Source organism: Calliphora vicina, chromosome 1, assembly GCF_958450345.1.
Source record: "Calliphora vicina chromosome 1, idCalVici1.1, whole genome shotgun sequence".
Taxonomy (NCBI): domain Eukaryota; kingdom Metazoa; phylum Arthropoda; class Insecta; order Diptera; family Calliphoridae; genus Calliphora; species Calliphora vicina.
Genome location: NC_088780.1, coordinates 49,952,622 through 49,953,356, shown reverse-complemented (window position 1 = coordinate 49,953,356; position 735 = coordinate 49,952,622). Strand labels below are relative to the sequence as shown.

Sequence of the window (735 nt, the reverse complement as noted above, 5' to 3'; positions counted from 1 at the left end):
GTATTGGCATTAATTAATAGTTTCAATTCAAAAAATAGTAGTTTGCCTTGAAAGTATGATTAGTTTTTTATAAGCTTTTTCTTATTTTCTGTTTCAACTTGCAAAAAATACAAAATAACACAAACTGGCCATTAAAGGGAGTGTTTAGTAAGAAAATAATTTAACCATTAACACAGAAAAAATAAAATAAAACAGATTACTCTGACTATTCCTAATGGGTGTGATGTTACAAACAGACTATTCACTGCAATTCATCATGAATATTTTTGTGTATCTGTGGACATCAATATTAAGGGTGGTTTTCATAGCATCCTACTTCTTTGTGTTTTTGTAAATGATGTAACAAGTATTCAAAGCATCCCTTACTTTATTACATAAAAATACTAAAGAAATTTAATATAAAATATACAAATGTTAGATGTAAATCACAAGGACCGTGTGGCCTAATGGATAAGGCGTCGGACTTCGAATCCGAAGATTGCAGGTTCGAGTCCTGTCACGGTCGAAGATTAATTTTTTTATTTTTTATTTATTTTATATAAATTTTGTTGAGAAATCTTAAAAAAACTAAAAATAAAGTCCATTTAATGTTAAAATTATGTATCAAGAAAAGAAACAAGTTATTTAATATTTTTTTGGTTTATAAATATTTATTTTATTCATGAGCAATTTTGAACGGTTACCAACAACCATCATAATAAAATGTATTGACGTTTGATTTTAACTGCTTTTAGT

At 26.7% G+C, this 735-nt stretch overlaps 1 non-coding gene across 1 annotated transcript; it reads left to right on the top strand.

Moving 5' to 3' along the window:
- Nucleotides 1-432: 432 nt before the first annotated feature.
- On the top strand, nucleotides 433-505 carry TRNAR-UCG (transfer RNA arginine (anticodon UCG)). The gene has a single exon. It is a non-coding gene; the product is annotated as a tRNA-Arg (tRNA).
- The last annotated feature ends 230 nt before the right edge of the window (nucleotides 506-735 follow it).